Consider the following 10,119-nt stretch of genomic DNA (forward strand, 5'->3'; position numbering starts at 1 on the left):
GAAGATGATGATCAATTAATCAATTAATTGATGGATGTAGCCGATACTACGTGGTAGGAAATCATAATGAAGAAAAGAAAAATTAAACTTTCTATGGTTTTTACCACTTTAATTTGTAACTAACGTTACTGCAGTTTCGTCCTATAAGGACATTTTCAACCTTATACAATATATAAGAACATTTTCAAACTTACACAATATATAAGTTTGAAAATGTCCTTATACATTGTATGAGTTTGAAAATGTCCTTATAGGAAGAAACTGCAGTAACGTTATATAGAAAGTTTCATTTCTCTTTTCTTCATTAATTATTCAATTGATTATAAAAAATTAAAATTTTTTGAGCATTTTTCAAAAATTATTTTCTTATGAATACAAGTATTCTACTTAAAAAACATACACTTATTTATTTGCATTCTATTTCCTGAGCTTATCAATCAATTAAGTTCAAAGAATAATTTTTTTTTAAATATTGTTTTTGTCAGATTAAGTGAATCCCACTAGTTAATCGTCAGATTATGAGACAGCACATCTGAAACATAAGATGAAGCATATATATCTTAATCTGACGCGCTTGAGTATTTCAAAATGACGAATTTTTTTGCACATTATAATAATGGCCACGAGTTTGCGTCAGATCGAAATCGTCAGATTATTGAATGAGAGCTTTTTTTGTTGCACTCAACACCCCCTTAGAAAATCTGACGCACTCGATTAAATTTTTTTTCTTTTCACTTTTAACCCTTACGTACAACCACCCACATCATGCAAATGATCAGATTAACATACCAACAATCTATAGCCGCTTCCCCCACCGATGAAAAGGTGTATATTACATAACATTTTTTTCTTCTTATCATCTAAGCTTTGCAACCTAATGACGCTCGAGTAAATCCCCATTTTGCATCGTGGGCTCCCCTGCTACAAGATCTCTTTATATTTGCAGAAAAGCAAGAACTTAAATTGGCCGCGTGTCTGTTGACCAATAAAATTGATCGTGTCTGGAGCGGAGTTGCCAAGTGTATTGGATTTTAATATCCAATAACAGATCTGATGATCCAATTTGACAGACGCCATTTATGTTGTTATTATTGTCAACTCGGTGTGAATACAACTGTTTTTTTTGCTGCATATTCCGTGTCATTAGTTTACATTCCAAAAAATATTTTTTCAGGTTATTTTGGATTGAATTTTACCATTACTACCACCAAAATGGTTAAAATATGTTTTATACCTAGTTGTAGAAACAGATCATCCGTAGCAGACAAAAAGTTTTTCAGTATTCCAAAAAACGAAACTCTAGGAGATCTATGGTTTTCTTTAGTTGGCCGAGCTAAAATAAAAATAAAATCAAAACTGCCCATCATTCGATAAAAGACAAAGTCTGAAATGAATGTCATATAAATAAAAGGGACCTACTAAATATACAACCTACCGTTTCAAATTTATATTATTCATATCTGTACCAAAGTCATTGCCGACTCTTTAGCCAAGGAAGCGGCTGGACTAAGAATTTTAGGACCCAGTGGCACCCACGGCCTGATGACTTCGACAATTGCGGAACTAGTCAAATGTTACACCCATGCTCAATCCTTAAAGAAATGGGATGAAATCAAAGGATGTAATCTTGCCAGGATCACCTTGGGCGACCCTGGGAAGCTGGCGCCAAAGAAATATCTGGCGATGACCAGGAAAAATCTACGCCTTACAGTAGGATTTCTGACTGGCCACTGTCAGCTAAGGAAACACCTACATAATATGGGGCTAGTGGACACACCTCTATGCAGGATGTGTGAACAGGAAGATGAGACTGTCAGGCATGTCCTGTGCGAGTGCCCGGAGTTATCGTCAATAAGAGAGTGTGATGTCCAATGATTTTATTTATTTCGATGTATCCTTTCCGAAGCTCTGCTCCATCAGATATATTCCTCACAGTCGTAGGGGGCTGTGGAGAAACAATCTTTAGAGTCGTAGGGGGCTGTAGGGAATCAATCATTTCTCAGAGCCGTAGGGGACTGTGTGGCATGGTTAAGTTGTTAGAAACGCAAGTTTCTAAATGCATAAAAAAGAGTGTGATGTGACAACTCTTTGGGAGTACAATGAGTCACATGTGGCTTAAGTGCGTGGGCTTACACTCACCCTAACTTCTCTACAGATACAGAGAGGTCGGTACCAAAGTATTGCAAATTTTTCATGTAAAATTCATCGCTCATTTCAAAATGGACTCTTGGTAAGTTGTCGGAGTCAGCTTTAACAAAACTAGGCTAAACATTCATTTTGAAATTATTTTAACGAAAACACGACGTTATGTGTGGAAACCATTGACATTAGAAAGAGCACATTATCGCATACACTACAGAGGGCGCTGGCTGACTGGATGACAATATGGCTAATATACCAGTAACGTTGAATTTCTAATTTTTGGTGTGTGGCATGAATGCATAATAATAATAATAATAATAATAATGTTTATTGTGCAAAAACAGGTTTTATACACAAAGGGAAAAGGGTTAGCCGGAGGCTATCTTCCACCCGTCCCATAATTAGGAAAAAAAATAAGCATACAGTAAGAAAGACTACCTATGACAATAACAATTACAATAGACACAAAAATAATATAAAACAAACTATTATGAGATTATAAAGATAACATAAAAGATTACAATCGTTTTTGAACATCTAAGAAATTAATTTTCAAAGTACTTTTGAATTGATATATAGACAAATGCATATACGGTAATAAATTATTTAGATACTTTGGTGCAAAGTAAGAAAAACATCCCTCAAATTTGGTGGTAACATGATATGGAATGGTAAATGTATCTTTTCTTAAATTGATAGAATGATTATCAGATCGCTTACTAAGTAATCTGAACAAGTAATTAGGAGTTTTGCTTTCCAATAGTTTATATAAGAATACAGATATGAGATAACGAATTCTAAACTCAATATTCAGCTGATCTAATTTCAATAAATATGGAGTTACATGATTACGGTAGTTTATGCAGCACACAAATCTCATACAAGCATTTTGTATACGTTGAAGTTTGTGTTTATTATAGTCTGGTAAGAAGTTGTAATACACTGAGCTGCAATATTCAATATGGGGATAAATCAATGATTGAACTAATTTCAGCTTTGTTTCTTGAGAAAGCTGGAACTTAAACTTGTATAAGGATTTCAGTTTAAAAAAACAAGTTTTGTAAATGTGTTTAACGTGCTCGTTGAACGAGAGATTGTTATCAATATATACCCCTAAATTTTTTGCTGAACTCACCCAGTCAATCGGTTCATTGTCAAGAAAAAGATGAAAATTTGTTTCAACTTCATTTCTTTGTAGATCAGATCCCAAACATAGGGCTACTGTTTTATTTGGATTAATTCGAAGGCCATGATTTTTGGAAAATAGAAATGTATTTTCTAAATCCAAGTTCATCCTGGTGATAGCATGGTAAATATTATTAGATTGACTTGACAGATATAATTGAAAATCATCAGCATATAAATGTACGTCGCACTGGGATAACGTGGCAGGAAAGTCAAAAATGAAAAGAGAGAACAATAATGGACCTAGAATGCTACCTTGTGGTACACCAGAAGAAGTTTCCTGAAGAGATGAGCATAATTGACCATTATCCAGTATAACCCGTTGAGCCCTTCCTGTGAGATAGCTTCTCACCCAATCTAAAGAACTGCATTCAAACCCAATGTATTTTAGTTTACTCAGCAATAGTTTGAAGTTTACCAGATCGAATGCTTTGCTTTGATCAAGCATAACTAAAAATGAAACCATCGATTTGTCCCGAGAAGTAGTGATATCATTGATAACCTTCAACAGAGCAGTGTTGGTACCGTGTTTCTGTCGGAATCCAGATTGCACTTCTGGAAGTATGTTAGCTGTATCCAAATATACTTTGATTTGTTGTGTTATTATTTTTTCAAAAATTTTTGAGAATGCTGGTAAAATACTTATTGGACGTAACTCGTTGAAACAGGTGGGTGTAGGTATTTTGGAAGTGGGTAAAATATTAGCAATTTTCCAAAGATCAGGAAAAATGCCTTGCCTCAGAGACTCATTAAAAATATGTTTTACTTCATCTATGCAATATGGAATAATGAATGAAATCATTTTAATATTGATATTATCGATACCGAAAGCATTTGATTTTATTTTATTGATAGCTTCAAAGATATCCTTATTGGATATTTCCATAAACGAGAAACTTGCATTGACATTGAATCTGTTATTACTATAGAATAATAAAGTATCACTGTTAATTGTAGAATTTCCAGTGACATTGAGAAAAAAGTTATTGATTTCTTCTGGATTACGCAGTTCTTGCGATAGTCTGTTGATTTGTGAAGAACTCTTTGTATTCACACCCCAATATGACAAATTTTTCCAAATTGCTTTAGAGTTTTTTTCATTTTTGTTTAAAATATATTGCATATATGCTGTTTTTTCACGTTTCAGAGCGTCATTAACGTAATTCCGTAGGGTTACATAATACTTCCTTGAAGCCGGTGTTCTCAAAGTTAAATATGTTTTATGAGCTTTATCCCTGGTTTGCATCATGAGCTTGAGGTTGTATGTGACGTAAGGCAGAAATTTCTTTTTACAATTCAACCTGCGGATAGGAGCATGTTTATCAAATAAATGTATTATACAATCATTTAAAAAGTTTACTTTAGAGTTCATGTTTTGTAAATCAACAATATTGCCCCATGGCATGTTCGCAGCGTCGTTATGAAAATTAGTGAAATCGAAGTTTTTGTAACTTCTGAAGTATATTGAATCAGTAGGTAATTGTTCATGTTGAAAGCTGGTTACACAGCTGACCATTAAGTGGTCTGTAATACCATTCATATCAATAGTATTAAAACTTCTTACCAGTAATTCCTTATTTATACAGATGACATCTATGAGGCTTTCAGATGTATTAGTAATACGAGTGGGATTCTCTACAATTTGACACAAATCAAAAACAGAAAGCAAATTAATGAACGATTGAGTATCGTTAGAATTTGGATTCAGGAGATTAATATTAATATCACCCACTAAAATTATAACTGTCGTTTCTAAGTAGATTTGTTCTAAAATTTCACATAAATCATTGAGACATAAATCAACACTTGTTCCTGGTGGACGATATACAGTTCCGAAAGCAATTTTATATTCATTTAAGTGAACGATGATCCACAACTGTTCCAAGCCATTAGCAGTGATGCCTGAGTGATACACTTTATATTTGAGAGAGGACTTTAGATAAATACAAACACCTCCGCCTCTACTGTTGCGATCTAGCCGTACCAAGTTGAATTGAGGAATTGAAACAAACTTATCTGGGAATTCTGGGTTGAGCCATGATTCTGTCACACCAACAATTGCAAACTCATATTCAAGTATAATGTCTTTGAATATATCAAAACAATTATTTAAGGAACGAATGTTTATTTGACCAATTTTGAAGTCTAATAGTTTTTTGAGGAGGCGATGGTGGGAGTACCATTTATGTATCTAATATATATATCTTCATTTCCCTTTTGCTTGCGTTCGTTCAATTCCTGCAATATCTTTTTCAGGTAATCTCTTTGAAGTTTTGTTTTGTCTGTGCTGATTTGAATGTTTATTTTGAGATCTTTCAGTTTACGCTTATTTTTCAGAATGGTAATTACATCTTCTTTACTATTGAGCGTTACTTTCAAAGGTGGAGGGTTGGCCCCATTCCTTCGGCCAATTCGATACGTAGTAATATCACTGGTGCCTACAGTTGGTGCTATGGTCTTGATGATTTTAATAGTTTTGTTCAGATCGGTGTCTTGATCATCCCCATCAAGTTTGTATATAATTAGATTTTTTTCTCTGCGCTGTCGTTCAGATACTTCGTTTATTATAACTTCTGTAATATCCTGGTTTTTATTCATTTTCAATTGCATCACCTCCTGTTGCAGGTTTTTCACAAGTTCAGATAACTCCTTAATAGCTTGGGAGAGTTTTAGACAACTTCCACAATTAGTACCTTCAGTTTTTTCCGTACCTCCGCCTATGCATTCTTCGCATTTATAAATAATTCCTGGAGTATCGCTAAATAAAGCACTTTGCTCTCTAGAAAAACCCAAACATCTGGTATGAAATACTCGAGTACAAAAACCACATTGAATGCCTGGTGATTTCTCACCTAATGTTTTTGTGCATTTTACACATTTGCTTGACATTTCGATGAACTTTATAATTTCAACTGCACTTAAGAGGAATGAATAATTTTTACTTGAACTGCACTGATGGATTCTTCACACTACGAACTAATGGAGATCCAATATTCACTAATTTTTGATAAATATTAATAAGAGAAACTTGAATTTATCGAAGAGCGATTGAAAACACGTCTAGCTTAAACATACACTGATAATGATATCGAATTATTCAATTAGGGTTCATGAGCATTCGAAAACCATTGGAAAATACAGCTCGTTAAAATCAGATTCAGATATAACTTGTACTATATCAGGCAACGACTACTGCCTGCTCGTATCGTCTTCTGTTAGCACATCCAGTTGTAAATGTGGTGTGGATTGTCTTGACGTATGCGGGGTGAAGGAGCAGATAACATACACTGTATAGGCATGGTTTGACATTCAATGACGTCATTCACACCATTGCATTATACACAACCTTCAAGGTCATCTCGATGACATTTTCATTCATTAAAATGCCAATAATTACATCATGGTGAGGGAGGTAGGCCGCGAACCGGCTGTAATCTCCTATGTCATATAAGGTTTCAGTCTATCTGGATGAAGATCCCTAGAAAACAACATTCAGAACCACGTTTATATTCCGAAAGACAGAGAACACTAACAATTGATCTTGGCGGGAATTTTAGGTGGTGAATTTTTGGTAGTTCTCAGAGTCAAGTGGGCACCGATTTCGATATAATAATATTCTTTCCAACATAATTCAGTAAACTAGATGTTCTGATGAGTTTGTTTTCTGTGCAAAGCTTGCTTCGGATAAGGTTCCACTAAGTGATAACTCCTTGGTCCGTAAAGTCCTTCAGTTTTCCTGTTATAGTAGTCTCTCCGTAACATTAGTGGAATAACTTCAGCTGCAGTAAAATAAGAATATTTTCCTTGGAGTTTAGTTTCTAATCGCCTGGAAATCATTTTAGATAAGGTTGCTTTTAGGTAATCTAGCTTTCTGCAAGGTGTTTGCTATTTGAATACGGATTTCTTCAGCTTCGTTGTTTGATAATGATTTGATGGCTGATTCTGTACAGGCTATGAATTCCTCACTTGGAATTTGCCTTGATATAATGGCTGAGTTACAGACTTTCCACAAATCCATTCATCATTGAAACACGATTGATTATTAGTTTAGAATTGCCCGAAATGTTTCTCTGACATTGTTTCTATGGAATTTGTCGTCTTTCCTCATTTGGTGTTGAACTTTGTTTACGGCTTGCTAATTGTTGCTCAGTTGCAAGTAGAGAGTAAGCAATCTCGCATCAGCACTTTCCAGAGACCTTCTCGCGTCGCAGATTACTGCCCTAGCCTTCCCCAGTAAGAGGTAATAACTTTTCCATTATGCCAAGACAGATCCCAAGTGAGGCTTCGAAAGCTGATTCAACGTGATTTGAATTTGGCACAGTCTATGGTATTCTTGAAGAAAATAGTCTGAAATAAAATTCTTGAGAAGAATATCATTAGACCGGTAGCTGTTTTCCTCGATTCCTTAGACTACCTAATATACACAAACCTAAAATGCCGATAAGACCAATACTTAGTGTCTTTAGTTGTCCAACCTACATCTGGCCTCAAAACCTTGCTACGCTTCTGCAATACTGATTCTCACAAGAAGGACTCCAGAATTCATAAGGAAGATAGAACCCAACGACATATTGGATAATATTGGATAGCTTTGATGTAGTATCGTTATTAACCAAAGTTAACCTAGACTTGTTAACATGAAGTTACTTCTTAGAGAACGGCAATTTCTACAATCAGATCGATGATGTAGTAATGGAAAGTCCACTGATCCTGGTAATAGCTAAACTCTTCATGAAAGACTATGAGAAGAAAGCATTAGCATCATCTCCAAACTAACCTTAGACATTGATTCGAGATATCTTGTTCTTGTGGTGAAAGTTATATTGGGGAAATGTCAAGACCATTGAAACTGCGTGTGAATGAACATTGACATCACATCAGAAAATTACAATTGACAGGTCGATAAATTATTGTAAGTGAACGCCACGCAAATCAACCAATCAACAACATTGATATATTTCACATTTCAGAACTCCTTTGACATCTGTCGAGGAAGACTGAAAATGAAACGAACCCAAGAAACAACTGCACGTTTCAGTTATTAAGATTGGGGCAGATTTTAGCTTGCAAAACGGCTGATAAGTATTTGTACAATTCCTTAGCTTTTTTTTGATAGAAAAAAAATTAAATACGAATAATGAATAATTTACGCAGGAACTATCAGTGTGAACTAAAAAGTTTGTTCTTTCTACACCTGTATAAAGTTCTGCATTACAATTTTGTTCAGTTTGTGGAAGGTGAAAATTCCCCAAAAAGGTAGACTAAATTGTCAAAGCATATTGTGAATGTTTCTTACTCGTCGCATTAGCGAATAATTTCAGGATCCACGCCGCAATCGTTACAAATAGCATCAGTAAAGGATGTGCGCGGAAAGGAATTTATTATTTAATAAACACATCAAATCAAAGCAATACCTCAAATCCTGTCGCCTGAGCTCGTGTGCATCACAGAGAAAAGGAAATTTGAATAAGACGTCAGTGCTACTTTTAACTGAAAAAATAAAAATTATTTACAGAAATAGGTGATTTTTTACATCGTAAACTGGCACCTGGTTTCTAGAAATAGTAATTCGCGAAAGGATAATGGAATAATTGCTTGAGAAAATGCTGAAATGAAAAAAAAAAGTTTTTTGTTTGATTTAAATTCTTTATATAGGGTAGGTAAGGGAAAACGAAACGGTTGTTATAATAGGGGATTTACTAAAGCGCGGCAGATTAATAAACAGGAGGATTCCTTGTACCCGGTTAAGTACCTCCACCAAATATGAGCCCCATATAGAGGGTCCTGCAACAGAGGCGCGGTATTCCATATTTCTATTTAGGAAACAGATAGGAATCTAAATTTCTATAATATTACCTTATTACTCGAGCTCGACAAAATAAAAATATTGGCGGTCACACAGGGTGTTCAATTTTTTCTGGGCGGATCCCAACTGTGTTTTTCAAATGGCAACCTATATTTTTTATCGTTTTTTCGGTTTTTACATAGAAAGTAAAACACACTTCATCTATGTCTTTACTTCGAAAATATTGACGGTTTTCGAGATATCTAGCATGACATGTTTTTTTTCCAATATTCGTCACTCAGAATATTTGAAATTATAAAGTTGTGCCAAGTCCAACTGATTTTTTTTTTGGCAAATATTCTACATCGGTAACTCTCTCAAACGATATATCTGAAATCTACCTGTGATATACAGGGTATGAAAAACCGCTTGCCACATATTGTAAATAAAAATTTGCAGAATCTTCCTTGTTTTGAATGGAACACCCTGTATATTATTGATTCATAAGGAGCGCCAACGAAACCTCTACAAATGTCATTGAGTATTCCCTATGCCTAGGTTCAATAGTTTTTCTAGCCACCGAGCCGCCAGCTTCTTCCGAAGTGAAGATATACATAAAGTGTCTTTCATTTTCTATGTAGAAACCGAAAAAGCAATAAAAAATATAGGTTGCCATTTAAAAAAACACAGTTGGGATCCGCCCAGAAAAAATTGAACACCCTGTGTGACCGCCAATATTTTTATTTTGTCAGGCTCGTGCAATTATAGAAATTTAGGTTCCTATCTGTTTCCTAAATTGAGATATGGAGCACCGTGCCACTGTTGCAGGACCCTGTATAAGGCCGCCTGTGAGGGATAAAGGATCAGATTAGTAAAAAAAAATTGATCATCAGAAATTCTCGAGCGCGTCAGATTAAGGTAGGGTGAGTTAATTACCTGCTGAAAAGTGTATATTCCAGTAATCTGACAATTTGAGAGTGACGTAAAGAAAGGGGAGGGCAGCAAAG

At 34.9% G+C, this 10,119-nt stretch overlaps 1 long non-coding RNA gene across 1 annotated transcript; it reads left to right on the forward strand.

Annotated features, from left to right (window-relative positions):
* Positions 1–2,593: 2,593 nt before the first annotated feature.
* On the forward strand, positions 2,594–5,255 carry LOC141480706 (uncharacterized). The gene is made up of 2 exons (XR_012464508.1): positions 2,594–3,662; positions 3,719–5,255. It is a non-coding gene; the product is annotated as an uncharacterized lncRNA (long non-coding RNA).
* Positions 5,256–10,119: the final 4,864 nt, after the last annotated feature.

Source organism: Leptinotarsa decemlineata, unplaced genomic scaffold (assembly GCF_025532065.1).
Source record: "Leptinotarsa decemlineata unplaced genomic scaffold, Ldec_3_MD MMD2_tig00000008_RagTag_RagTag, whole genome shotgun sequence".
NCBI lineage: Eukaryota > Metazoa > Arthropoda > Insecta > Coleoptera > Chrysomelidae > Leptinotarsa > Leptinotarsa decemlineata.